At 46.2% G+C, this 13,599-nt stretch overlaps 1 long non-coding RNA gene across 1 annotated transcript; it reads left to right on the plus strand.

Annotated features, from left to right (window-relative positions):
- Window positions 1-867: 867 nt before the first annotated feature.
- On the plus strand, window positions 868-7,276 carry LOC123331158. The gene is made up of 2 exons (XR_006547655.2): window positions 868-2,139; window positions 3,855-7,276. It is a non-coding gene; the product is annotated as an uncharacterized LOC123331158 (long non-coding RNA).
- Window positions 7,277-13,599: the final 6,323 nt, after the last annotated feature.

Consider the following 13,599-nt stretch of genomic DNA (forward strand, 5'->3'; position numbering starts at 1 on the left):
TAGGATAGTATTGCCTGGTTAACTAAACAATCTTCTTTATATGCAAATTGAGATGGAGCCAATGTAAACATCTGTGATGCTCTGGACATTACAGAAAAGCAGCTCTGCCCTCAAAATCGGAGTACTTCACATTACCCCAAGCTTGCAGTATAGTAGCTTCTGCTCCTACATTTCTCACTAGCCATGATTTTTGAGTAAATCCCTCAGACTCCCCAAACCTCTGCTTTTTCACCAGGCAGTTAATATTTAAATCTTACTTCCCAGGATCGTTGCATCAGCAAAGAAAACATCAAGGAAGGAGTTTTTTTTTAAAGGTCAAATCCCCAAAGCGCTATAACTTTTAAAGTGATTATGAAAGATATCATCAGAGCTTACGGATCTGCTGCAGCCCTAACCAAGGTGTTAGGTCAACAAGCCGCTTGCTCAGTCTGTGCATCTAAGCGTTTATTTTTCGCCCAGAAACAGGGACACGCCCGGCGCCTTCAAAACTCATGTTAGAAAGCACGGATAATAAATTATCAGGCGAACAAAGGCTGAGCTCATCGAAAAGCTATTGCTGTGTGGGTAAATACAACCCCACTGTGTATTAAACAAAAATTAAACCCCATTTTCTTTTTTATAGTTAAGTTGCCATCAATTCAAATAGCGCGAACAAGGCAGTGGGCACAATTAATAGTCTGCAGACCGGCAGGGCCGGCTTTGAAAGCGTTTAAGCTTCCCTGAAGTACTGCTTGTGCCCAATTATAACTTACTACTTACCATCTTCATAATTTAAATCTGTCCGCCCCTTAGGGGGGGAATTTTTTGCTAATCAAAGCCATGAATGCACCTTTTTCCTTTTGACAGCATTAAATTAAAGCTAAATGGTCGGTTTTGAATGAGTTACTGTGAAGAATAAAGGCATTAATGAGGTAATTTCATTATGGAGACTCATCCAGGCCTATGTGAATACAAGGGAAGTAAGTAGAGGGGAAAGCTGAAAGCTGCAGAGGAAATTAGGGTTCCTTCCACCCTAATTAATGTTTGGGGGCATTTAGTACAGGCACCAAATTAACTGCTCCAAAGAACTCTCATTGAAAAAAAAAAATACATTGTTGCCCTCCCGTATAATTAGGAGAGAGTACAAGGCGCAGCCTCAGCGAGTATAAAGCCAGCCTCTAACTGACGGCGCGGTCACAGAGAGCCGGCCATTAGGGATGCCCGGGTCTGAGGAAGCAGCAGGCAGACAATATAGGATTGTTTAGGTCCTTGGGTTCTGCGAGTTGTAAACAGGTAGCCTCTGAATGAGGAATTATGAGACTCCTGGGAGGCCTGTCTTCCCAGCAAAACAGTCTTAAATGCATCCAAAGGGAAGAAAGAAAGGTGAATAGGCCCGGCAGAGTTAGCAAAGAGAATGCTTGATGCTTGTCTTAAGTGATTACATGCGGCTCTGCAGGCCCCTCTCATTGAGTTATCTTTACACGGCTTTTGTCTCCTCTAATTGGAGCTGATGAGGTGCTAATTGGAGGCCTTTTTTAAAAGCCCACTACTTTAATCATTGGAAAATCTGGGGAGACTGAGGGAGTGGAGTTAATGAGACCAAAAAAAAAAAAAGAAAGAAAGAAAACTTATAAAGTGTAGCTTGACAAAAACTCAAGCCGCCATCTGTGTGGATCTGGGAGGGTGAAAGGCACAGGTTTGATGGGAAAGAAAGGGGGGCAACCGAGATACTTTCTGTGAAAATTCTTTCCAAAGCATCTTCCCGGGTTAGTAGCAGAGGAATAAGCTGGGTAGGATGGCTCTTCCTGGTCTTTAATTATCATCATGAGCCTGAATTCAGGCTAAACACTTGATGTTCCAACTCTGACTCCCTTTCAAAACTGTAGAGAGAGACTTGCAGGGAGACGGGCCTGCATCACACTGACCTGGGTCCCTCCTCTCAGAACGCAAGCTTTTCCTGAGCCCTCTGAGACTCGTCCTGAGCGCGGAGAGGACCTTCAATCTCAGTTCTAAATCGCGTCGCAGGCACAGTGAAACGTGACGATGCCAAGGAAGCACGTGTCCTTCCAGAAACCCCTTCTTGAGGGCGCCGCACCTGGCTTGCCAGCTCCTGTTCTCACAGGACCCCATGGAAAGGAAGGATGCCGTGGAGACTCAGAGGTAAACATCAAGCGTGTGGCTTTCACGGGTTCCCACTCAACTCTCCCTTCCCCCATCCCTTGGAGGACTTATAAAGTAGGCCAAGGGATTTAGCACTTCATATATTATCTCACACTGTTGTCACACACTTCTCAAAGGGTGATTTCCTGACGCATTGTAACTGACTTTAGGGCAGTTGACCGCACAGTATGTCTTCCATTCCCAAGTATTCTTGTTTCAAAACGCACGGCCGTCACATAAAATCCAGCCAGATTAAGAGCCCGTCAACCAATGACACACAAAACCGTCGCGCCTCGAGTCGACCTGTAAACACACGTGCAGAACCTTGTGGGACGACACTGCGTCTTTGGGAAACGAGCTGATACGTGTCAAGGGCTTGAAACAGTGACTGGCATTGCAGTCAGGAGTCAGACATTTAAAGCTGACACAAGAGGACTGAGAATGAGAGGAAAACCTGGCAAGCAAAGTCTCAAACGGCAGAAATGATGTGCAAGGAAGGAGATGCATGCAGCGTTTGGTTTGAAAGCTAAGGAAGTGTCTGGTTTCGGGGTGAGGGGATACTTCAAACAATCGTCAGCTGCGTCATCCATGGGCTGAGAGGGTAGTCTGCCAGCATCTTGGTGCTGGTTGGGTGAGACAGCATCCCTCGTGAGAATCTGAGGGTCACAGCACCGAAAATCCGCCTGTACCACCGTTCTGTGGGTGAAGACGTGATGTGCTCACAGTCTCCCAGGTTGCCATGAGTAGCACTAAATTCCGGACTTAAGACCTCAGTGCTTCTGAGCTCAGCACTTCTTTTTCTCCATGATAACATGCAGCCCACAGGACCAGAAGCTGGCTGGCCTCCTCTGCAGCTCCTCCTTTGTATTTACACACCTATACTGACCCCTGGACCTATATATCGCTGCCCTGGTGGCTCAGTGGTAAAGAATCCATCTGCCAATGCAGGAGACCCGTGTTCGATCCCTGGGTCGGGAAGATCCCCTGGAGAAGGAAATGGCTACACACTCCAGTATGCTTGCCTGGAGAATCCCATGGACAGAGGAGCCTGGCGGGGTACAATCTGTGGGGTCGCAAGAGTCAGACACAACTTAGTGACTAAACAAGAACAAAGACCCACATATCAGCCCCAATTTGGGGGAAAATTCTTTTCTCATTTTCCATGGACGGTTTGTACATCTGTGGGTCTGGGTGGCTCTCCATGAAACTGAGTTCCATATACATCAATGTCTGGGTTTGTGAAGTGTGTATTTCTTTAGAATCTTTGGAACATTTGCTGCCTTTCAGACAGAAGTCTTCTTTGCTGCTAAGTCGCTTCAGTTGTGTCCGACTCTGTGCGACCCCATAGACAGCAGCCCACCAGGCTCCCCTGTCCCTGGGATTCTCCAGGCAAGACCACTGGAATGGGTTGCCATTGCCTTCTCCAAAAGTCTTTTCTGAGTTTACATCAAAGATCACCAGGTTAAAACAGTTACAGTATAATTCTTTCTGAACAAGTACATTTGAGAGTTATATCCACCGAGAATACTTTTTATAAAGAGCATTCACTCTATGTCAGTTTTTTTTTTTTTAAAGTAATGACCAACTTGGTGTTACTATTTAATCTGGACAATACTACTCCAATTGAAGAGAATTCTGCCACTATTAAAATTCCGATAGTATTTAGTGTTTGTTCTCATTAATCAGATATTATCTTGAATTTTTACTCTTTTCAGGTGCCTAGATTTTGTTTCTACAGTAACATGGAAGGGCATTCCAGGATTTAAAAACAAAAAGAAACAGATTTATGTGATCACCCACGCATTCGGCATCCAGCAAATGCTGAGATGATTGCAAAGCGCCCTACCCCGAGCTGAGAGCTGAGGATAGGAAGGGAAGCAAAGTCTGACCCAGCCTGGGCCCCCACGGAGCTCGCAGTCCAGTGCAGGAGGCCGGCGTTACACAAAGGTTTGCGAAAGGAATGCTTTGATTCCTGGTGCTGTGATAAACGCTGCGGAAGAAAAAGCTCTGTGTGTGACGCGCACGTAGGTGGGTGTTGAGGACACGTTGTTCACCAGAGGCTCCAGGTGCCACTGAGGCAGGTGCCTGGGAGAGAGGCCCTGAGCTGCAGACAGCAGAGCCGCCCCCAGAGCGGCCGTCAGAGCAGCTTCTAATGAGTTAATGAGCAGCCGGAGCCTGCAGGCCGCCTGGGCGGCGGGGGGCGGGGGGAGGGCGCAGCGAAGCCCGAGCCGCGCCAGATGCTGCAGCAGGAGGCGGGACCAGCTATTTGCCAGTTGGCTGCAGCTTCTGAAAGAGCAAGCAGAGGGTCGATCAGTGCAGCCTCGACCAACTCTGGGACCATATTTTTTCACGATGCTTTAAGAAATCAGAACATTGATCTAACCCTTGTGTTTTTGTTTGTTTGACAAATGAATTTGGTAAAATAACTTGCCCAGACACAGAAATCAAACTGAACTTCGTTATATAATTACTGACTTGATTTTATTGGATAAACATCATTATGTGAATTCTGGGGCACGTGAGAGCCAGGAATTAAGATTTCAGCATATTCGATTGAGAAGAAAATTTAAAGACTGTAAAGGCACCACCACCACCCCAATTTGATAAGGAAGAAATGACCCTAGAAGGTAAGTGAATTTCTTACGGGTCATGCCAGTGGCAAGATGAGCGAACAGGACTCCTGGTTTACAATTCAGTGCGCTCTTAAGAACACCCCCACCACCAGGCTGGCCCTCCACTGGTCCACTGTGAACTTAAAATGTACCCATCCAAGTACATGAAAAGTTCCTGTCCATTACTACTAATAAAAGAAATGCTAATTAAGACCCAATGATTGGAAAAGTTGAAAAAGTCTTATCAGAATGTGAGAAAACTGGGACTCCCCTGGCAGTCCAGTGGGTAAGGCTCTGAGCTTCCAGCACAGCGGGCACAGTTGGATACCTGGTCAAGGAACTAGAATCCTGCATGCTGCAGAGTGCAGCCCCAAAATTGTTGTTGTTGTTTAATTGTTTTTAATTTTAAAAAAAAGAAAGAAAGAAAACTATCAAAGATTACTGGGATTGGATCAATAGGACTCAGGAGGCAACCTGAAGAGGCTCCCACTGGAGTGATTAGAGCATGATTAAGGATAGTAATTGAAGTGGATGAAAACACATCAAATACACTAAAAATAAAATGAAATGCTTCAACTGTGTTAAAAGCCATGAGCTCAAAATGAGAACAAACAGAAAAATAGTGTCAGCTAATAACACAAAGATATAGGTCATTTTTCAAGGACCCCTGGGAACTAGGTAGTTTGAAACTCCTTTGGAAAAAAAAAAAAAAGAACCAAGCATTTCTCCTGCTCTTGTAAGAACTGTTGTTGTTGTTTAGTCACTAAGTCGTTTTCGACTCTTTAACTCCATGGACTGTAGCCCACCAGGCTCCTCTGTCCATGGGATTCTCCAGGCAAGAAGACTGGAGTGGGTTGCCATTTCCTTCTCCAGAGGATCTTCCTGACCCAGGGATTGAACCCAGGTCTTCTGCATTGCACGTGGACTCTTTACTGACTGAGCTAGGAGGGAAAGCCATGAGGCTTATATCCATTTTAGTAAGGGGTGGGAGGGGGAACTTCAGGGAAAACAAATGACTGCTTAGAAATAGGGCAGAGGGAGAGGGAGAAAGGGAAGTTAAGAAAAGCAAATGGCTTTTTAGAAAGATCAATGGGCCCTTGGGAGAATAGATAGGAAAAACGATAGTTTTGGTTGGATGGCATCGCGGACTCAATGTCCGTGAGCCTGGGCAAACTCTGGGAGATGGTGAAGGACAGGGACGCCTGGCGGGCCGCAGTCCACGGGGTTGCAGAGAGTCGCATACAAGTAGGCGCAGAACAACAGCGTGACAGTTTTGTGGAGATTTTTGTTTGGGTATGGTGCCTTCTCTTCTCCAAGAAGACATTAGATTTCCTTCAGGGGAGAGAATTCATGACCATCAAGTGCTTTTAGGTGGATAAGGAGTTTCAGGTGCAAACCCCAGAGTTGGAAGCACAGTCTGAGCACGTGTCCCAGAGAGGCTGAACCGAATGGAGCCCAGTGGTTACTCTGTGATCTTCAGTTCCCAGATGTCCAGCTACTGAAATTGGCATGTTGTCCAGAGAGCCCCCTCTGACTGTGCTCTCTGACCCCTCAGTATTCACCTCTGTACCATTTCTCACCTTCCTGCCTTAAGTGACAGTCCATTTACCCTGCTTGCTCTCACGGCATTGCGTTCTACTTGACGCCCACCTGATTTAGCCAAGTTCGTGTTAGGTTTAGCTTTCAACAGGTCTATTAGCTGGGTGTTTTCTCAAAGAGATGTTCGTGCATTTTAAAGTGTTAGTATCCAGGTCATTAAAAAAATATTACAAAATTAAAATACAACTAGCGACCACCCGCTAAACACAGATGCGTCCCTTGAGGCAAAAGCGTTTGGTGTGTTACATTATCCACTCTGGATTTTTAAGTCTTTTTTTCGACTGTGGTACAACACACATCACATAAAAGTCACCATTAGCGACATTCAGTCCATTTACAATGATGTCCAGCCGTCACCAGGGTTTTCCAGGTGGCGCGCGTGGTAAAGAACCCACCAGCCAACGCAGGAGACATAAGAGATGCGCGTTCCATCCCCGGGTCAGGAAGATCCCCTGGAGGTACCCACTAGGGTGTCCTTGCCTGGAGAATCGCATGGACAGAGGAGCCTGGCGGGTTACAGACCGTGAGGCCGTAAAGAGGCGGGCAGCGCTGAAGCAAATTTTGCACTCATCCCAGCCCAGTCATCACCACTATCAGTTCCTGGACATTTTCATCACCCCCAAAAGAAGCTCTGTCCCCACGAAACAGTCACGCCCTACTCACCCTCTCCCCTCCCTCTGGCAACCACCCATCTGCCTTCTGTCTCTGTGGATCTGCCGACTTTGGAAATTTCAACTCAATGGAATCACGCAGTGCTGACCTACAATGTCTGACTTGTTTCCCTTAGCAGGCTTCCACGGTGCTTTCATGCTATAGCACATATCAGCGCTTTGCTCCTTTTATGGCTGGCTAATAGTCCATTGTATGGATAGACCAAGTTCTGTTTATCCGTCATCAGTTAACGGACACTTGGGTCGTATCCCTTTTTGGCTCCTGTGACTAGTGCTGTGATGAAGATTCATGTACAACTTTTCTTCAGATTCCCATTCTCAGCTCTTTGGGGTATTTGCCCAGGAGTGGAATTCCTGAGTCATACAGTAACTTATGTTTAAGTTATCGAGGAATAGTCAAAATGTCTTCCAATGTGGGTGCACCATTTTGCATTCCCACCAGCAATGTCTAAGGGTTCCAATTTCTCCACATTCTCACCGACACTTTCTTTTTTTAAAGAAAATTATAACCGTCTCAGTAGGCTTTCCTTTAGAGTCTTTAAAAAACACAAATATGATTGTAGCAGTGCTTCTCAAAGTTTCACACACACATGCATCGCTTGGATCTTGATAAAATAAGACTCTGATTCCGTCAGTCCGCGGTGGGATCTGAGATCCCGTATTTCTAACAAACTCCCAGATAACTCTGGGCCTTCTGGTCGATGAGATTCATTTATGGGGAAAGATTACAGAGAAAGATACAGTAGACATCTGCTGGAAACTCCAGTCACCCATCTGCGATTATCCAGTTCAGTTCAGTTTCTTAGTTGTGTCCGACTCTTTGCGACCACATGGACTGCAGCACGCCAGGCCTCCCTGAGATTATTAACAGGATGAAATTCAAAGGACTCCCCATGTTCAGAAAGCCCCCACAGTCCCTCTAGCTCTCTCCCCACCACCCTCTAACTTCTGACCATGCCCCAGTCATTCTGGGCTTCCTTTCTCGCCCCAGGGACTTTACGCTTTCTGTTCCCTGGGACATCCCGCCCCTCCCTGATCCTCACTGGGTTGCCTCTCTGTCCCTCGGGGCTAGGATCAGAGGTTTCTCCCATAGAGAGGCCCTCAAAGTGCCGCTCCCTAACACGTCGGGTCGCCTGGCCCACCCAGCCATGCCAGTCACACTCTCAAACTCACTTCTGTTTCTTTTGTTGTGTTTGTTTTGCAGTATTTATCAGCATCATGATTTGAAATCTTCTTTTTTAAAAAAACTGTTGATCGGTTTACTGTCTCTCTCCCTGGACTAGTGTGCAAAACTCTGAAAGGTCAAGGTCTCCTCCGTCGGCTTCATTGCTGTCTCCCTAATGCTTAGAGCCGTGCTCACACATACAGCTGCAGAGTAAATGTTTACTGTGTGAATGAATGGCTTGGTTACCGTCTTAGGCCTTCCTTGCACAGCTCTCTGTTTTTAAGATGTGACTATGCACATTGGCATCCCTAGTGGCTCAGCCTGCCTAAAGCATCTGCCTGCAATGTGGGAGACCTGGGTTTGATCCCTGGGTCAGGAGGATCCCTTGGAGAAGGCAATGGCAACCCACTCCAGTACTCTTGGCTGGAAAATCCCGGGGATGGAGGAGCCTGATAGGCTACAGTCCATGGGGTCGCAAAGAGTCAGACACGACTGAGCGACTTCTCTTTCTTTCTTTTCTTATGCATATTGGAAATTTAACCTAGAGCAGGTAATACAAATTATTACAGTAATTACAGGCATAGAGCATCTTGCTACATACTTGCATATTATTTAAACAGACAAATAGCTTCAATTTTTCTCTAGAGCAGCCCCTAGGAATCCGAGGTGGATTGATTCCAGGATGCCCACAGATACCAAAATCCAAGGATGCCCAAGTCATTTGTATCAAATGGCATGCACACCCTCCTATATACTTTAAATTATCTCTGGATTACTTATAATACCTAATACAATGCAAATGCTATGTAAATAGTTGCCAGCAAGCAGCAAATCATATTTTGCTCTCTTGGAATGTTCTGGAATTTTTTTCCCCAAACATTTTTGATCTGCAGTTGGTTGAATCGGAGGATGCGGAACCCCTGGATGCAGAATGCCCACTGTACCTCCCAACTGGCCTGTTCATTGTCTCTGCTTTCAAGTCTGCTTCCCTTCCCATCCCAGTACTTTTGTATCTGTTTATATAAATACTCAGAGAAAGGAAAACAAGCGCCCCCTTACCTCTGCCCGTTCCACTTCCCTTTATAAACACACACGGCTGTGTGAACATCTCCGCTGAGTCATCTCTTTCCCGTCTGAGCTTCCGGTGCCGCCTGAATAAAGGGGCACATTTTCTGCACTCGAGTGCCTTCACTGTATAATGAAGTGTTTTCAATTTCCCTCGGTGGAGCTGACATCTTGTTTTCTCTTCATGCCTTTGGGCCTGAAGACTCCAAATTTCTTTGGTACTTCTTTGGGGCCCTGCTTGTCTCTTAGCGATCTTACTTGAGTCTCACCTCCCCCAGAGCATTCTGAGTTTTGTTCTCAGGTAGTTTTCCTTTTTTGAGGTGGGGGGACACATCACATGGCTTGCAGGATCTCAGTCCCCCTACCAGGATTGAACCCGGGCCCCAGCACTGAAAACACCAAGTCCTAACCTTTGGGCTGCCGGGAAATTCCCATAGATTTCCTTTTTTTTAAGTTTTTATTTTATATTGGAGTACAGCCGATTAACCAGTCTGTTGTTCCATGTCCAGTTCTAACTGTTACGCTTCCTGACCTGCGTATAGGTTTCTCAAGAGGCAGGTCAGGTGGTCTGGTATTCCCATCTCTTTCAGAATTTTCCCCAGTTAGTTGTGATCCACACAGTCAAAGGCTTTGGCATAGACAATAAAGCAGAAATAGATGTTTTTCTGGAACTCTCTTGCTTTTTCCATGATCCAGCGGATGTTGGCAATTTGATCTCTGGTTCCTCTGCCTTTTTTAAAACCAGCTTGAACATCTGGAAGTTCACAGTTCACGTCCTGCTGAAGCCTGGCTTGGAGAATTTTGAGCATTCCTTTACTAGTGTGTGAGATGAGTGCAATTGTGCAGTAGTTCGAGCATTCTTTGGCATTGCCTTTCTTTGGGATTGGAATGAAAACTGACCTTTTCCAGTCCTGTGGCCACTGCTAAGTTTTCCACATTTGCTGGCATATTGAGTGCAGCACTTTCACAGCATCATCTTTCAGGATATGAAATAGCTCAACTGGAATTCCATCACTCCACTAGCTTTGTTCGTAGTGATGCTTTCTAAGACCCACTTGACTTCACATTCCAGGATGTCTGGCTCTAGGTAAGTGATCACACCATCGTGATCATCTTGGTCATGAACTCTGTTTTGTACAATTCTTCTGTGTATTCTTGTCACCTCTTCTTAATATCTTCTGCTTCTGTTAGGTCCATATCATTTCTGTCCTTTATCGAGCCCATCTTTGCATGAAATGTCCCCTTGGTATCCCTAATTTTCTTGAAGAGATCTCTAGTCTTTCCCATTCTGTTGTTTTCCTCTATTTCTTTGCACTGATCGCTGAGGAAGGCTTTCTTATCTCTCCATGCTATTCTTTGGAACTCTGCATTCAGATGCTTATATCTTTCCTTTTCTCCTTTCCTTTTCGCTTCTCTTCTTGGAACAATAGACTGGTTCCAAATAGGAAAAGGAGTACATCAAGGCTGTATATTGTCACCCTGCTTATTTAACTTATATGCAGATACATCATGAGAAACGCTGGGCTGGAAGAAGCACAAGCTGGAATCAAGATTGCCGGGAGAAATATCAATCACCTCAGATATGCAGATGACACCACCCCTATGGCAGAAAGTGAAGAGGAACTGAAAAGCCTCTTGATGAAAGTGAAAGTGGAGAGTGAAAAAGTTGGCTTAAAGCTCAACATTCAGAAAACAAAGATATGGCATCTGGTCCCATCACTTCATGGGAAATAAATGGGGAAACAGTGGAAACAGTGTCAGACTTTATTTTGGGGGGCTCCAAAATCACTGCAGATGGTGACTGCAGCCATGAAATTAAAAGACGCTTACTCCTTGGAAGGAAAGTTATGACCAACCTAGACAGCATATTCAAAAGCAGAGACTACTTTGCCAACAAAGGTCCGTCTAGTCAAGGCTATGGTTTTTCCAGTGGTCATGTATGGATGTGAGAGTTGGACTTTGAAGAAAGCTGAGTGCCAAAGAATTGATGCTTTTGAACTGTGGTGTTGGAAAAGACTCTTGAGAGTCCCTTGGACTGCAAGGAGATCCAACCAGTCCATCCTAAAGGAGATCAGTCCTGGATGTTCATTGGAAGGACTGATGTTGAAGCTGAAACTCCAATACTTTGGCCGCCTCATGTGAAGAGTTGGCTCATTGGAAAAGACCCTGATGCTGGGAGGGATTAGAGGCAGGAGGAGAAGGGGACGACAGAGGATGAGCTGGCTGGATGGCATCACCGACTGGATGGACATGAGTTTGAGTGAACTCTGGGAGTTGGTGATGGACAGGAAGGCCTGGTGTGCTACGATTCATGGGGTCGCAAAGAGTCGGACACGACTGAGCGACTGAACTGAACTGAACAGCTGATTAACAGTGTTGTGATAGCTTCAGGCAGGTCCACAAAGTGGACCCAGCCACACACGTGAAAATTTCCATGGGTTTCCTTTTGTCTTTCTCATTTTTTTGTCAAAGTTGGTCCTTCATTCTTTCATTATTAAAACAATTTCCTAAATAAACCATCCAATCTTCATAAATCATCAGCTTTTACATTTGTTTCAAGGAATCCTAGGGCTTCCCAGGTGGCGCTAGTGGTAAAGAATCCATCTGCCTAGGCAGGAGACGTAAGAGACGCGAGTTCGATCCCTGGGTCAGGAAAATTCCCTGGAGAAGGGCATGGCAACCCACTCCAGTATTCTCGCCTGGGAAATCCCATGGACAGTGGAGCCTGGGGGTCCACAGTCCCTGGGGTCGCCAAGGAGTTGGATGTGACTGAAGTGACTTAGCACATGGAATCCTAAGACTAGCTCCCAATGATTAGGAAATCTGTCCTTTTTTAATTTAGTGTCACATTTAAAGTGAATTCTCACCCTCCATTTCCTGTCACCTACACCTGATCAGTTCGGGTTCACTTTCTTCTCTTACACACTCAAATCTGCCCTGATGGAAGAATTAGCTCTAAAGGATGTAGCTCTCATCAGATCCCAAAAACATATCCTGAGGGTCTTATTTTCCCAGTAAGGAAGTTGGAGTAAATCTTCGCCAAAATCTCTTTCTTGCTCCTTATCCTCTTCTGCCTTAGCCCAGAAGGTCCCTGCTTTCTGCTTCTCGTCTCTTTCTTCACTTGGTGAGTATGAATGCAAAGCTTGCCCTGCCAACGTGTCCCCAAATCCTCTCGTCTGGGTGCTGTCACCGGCCACACCGTTGGCCTCGGCGATGAATCACCTTCCTCGTTTCTAGCTCTCCTTCTTGTGACTGAACATCCAAGGCTGCGGCACCAGATGTGTGTCCAGCTGTGCTGACGTCTCTTTCAGAGTTTGGGACCCATTTCTGCTCGCTTACCTGCCTCCTTCACTCGTCTGTGAGCGCCTGCTGCCAGAAACCACATTTTACTCATCTCTGTATCACCAGCCTCTAGCACAGTGCCCACCTCACACTAGAGTCTCAATAAAGGTTTTTAGAATATTGAAAATATTCACTGGGTGGCCAAAACATTCATTCGGGTTTTTCCACCACACGTTACGGGAAAACCTCGAACGAACGTTTTGGCCAACCCAATACCATGACTTACAAACCAAGAGACGCAGGGCAGGTGAGACAGTTCACAAGGCCTGAAAGAGAGGACAGACTTGAGCGTGAAGTACGGCTCAGTGAGCTCTCAGAACAGGGGAGTAAATAAGGGCTCACGAGTTGTAGAAAGTTTCATAGAGAGTGTAAGGCCTAAACTTGGCCAGTGGGGGGAAAAAGAGAGAGAGAGAGAGCCCTTGAGGCAGCAGCGAAGGTGCTTGCATTTTCCACCGTGCCCTCCGAGCTTTCCGAGTGGGGCAGCCTTTGTGTGTCTTTCTCATCGTACCCCAGCCTCTCTCATTAGGTCGGCTGCATGTTCTGCGTCCACCTTTCCCAACCTGGCCTGAAAATCCTCTTAGGGTGCTTATCTGCACAGCCTCATCTTATTTTTTTAGCCCAGTGTGAGATATCAAAGGCCGATGCACAATGCCATTTTTGTCTCTTCTCCCAAAGGTCTCTGGGGCCACTCTTCCAGCCTGGTCTGGTTACCGAGGCTGCCCCTCTGGAAAAACAAGGCTGTGGGGTAATTAGGTCATAGAGAGGACTGAAACCAGAGGGTCCCGCTGGAGGCAAGGCTAAAATTCATAAACAAAGATGGGCACAGCTCGAATTCAAGACAAGCTAATTTTGGGTCCGTGGGCGTGCTCCAGTAGGATGGGGACAGTTGCAGCCTTTCTTGAACGCTTTGCCGGGGCCGCCTTTGAAGCGTTTATTTTCCATCACTGAATCATTCAGTAGCAATATAATTGTTATTTTCATTTCCCTGGTTCGAGCGACGGGTCTA

Source organism: Bubalus bubalis, chromosome 22, assembly GCF_019923935.1.
Source record: "Bubalus bubalis isolate 160015118507 breed Murrah chromosome 22, NDDB_SH_1, whole genome shotgun sequence".
Taxonomy (NCBI): Eukaryota; Metazoa; Chordata; class Mammalia; order Artiodactyla; family Bovidae; genus Bubalus; species Bubalus bubalis.